Genomic DNA, 1,013 nt, shown 5'->3' with positions numbered 1-1,013 from the left:
CCACCTCAAAGAGTCTGCAGAAAATAATGAACTAGACCATGAAAGTAGGCCATCAAACCAAAAACCAAACTCACTGCTGTCAAGTTGATTCCAACTTATAGTGACTCTGTAGGACAGAATAGAACTGCCCCATTGAGTTTCCAAGACCATAAATCTTTATGGAAGCAGACCTGTCATATCTTTCTCCTACAGAATAGCTGGTGGGTTTGAACCACTGACTTTTTAGTTATTAGCCAAGGGCTTAGCTGTTGCACCACCAGGGCTAGAGGTTCGCTAGGAATCAGAATCTGCTGTATGGCAGTGGGTTTAAGTAGACCACACTGGGTGACAAATGACATCTCAACTTTTGCCAACTGAAGTTAGCATTTCTTTTGGAGGAGGAGAAAGAATGCATAGTTCTTCCTTTCATGGTTTATGATGAATTTCTTTGTATAGAGGTGTACTAAGGAATCAGGTGTTTCTGATAGTTTGGGTATCTCATAGTCCTCCATGTATGTATTTCTTTGTGTTCAGTTGCTTCTGTTGCTTCCATAGGGCATAGAATAAAAATGGTTGTGCCTGAGGGTAACCTAGTCTTGTGTGAACCCCTGATTACACATTAAAATAACCTGGGTGATTTAATTAGTTAACTCATCACCTCTTCCCCCCTCCCCCAGTGGATTAGAAAGCTAGATCCCAGAGAGAAGATGACTTTCCCAAGTGCTCAACTAGGCAGTAGCAGAACTAGAAACCACTTATCCTGCATATTTAATGGAAGCTCATAAAATATTTTCCTAGACTATGCTGGCCACCAACTGGCAGCCCTTAGAAAATAAATAATTAAATCCTTAATTGTAAACCTGTTATGCTCCTGGGAAAAAATTCAACCCATGTGTCTTGTCCTAGGTCAGTACATCCAATTCTGGATCATGATTGGCAACAATTATTCAAAAATTTGGTCATGCACAGAAAGACGCATTGCCTGTGTTTTGTGGACTAGCCTTTCTATTTATTTAACTCCTTTTCTGGAAAAA

This window comes from Orycteropus afer, unplaced genomic scaffold, assembly GCF_000298275.1.
Source record: "Orycteropus afer afer isolate SDZICR_OR568_19922 unplaced genomic scaffold, OryAfe1.0 scaffold00623, whole genome shotgun sequence".
In the NCBI taxonomy this organism is placed as follows: domain Eukaryota; kingdom Metazoa; phylum Chordata; class Mammalia; order Tubulidentata; family Orycteropodidae; genus Orycteropus; species Orycteropus afer.
This window is presented reverse-complemented; position numbering follows the sequence as displayed.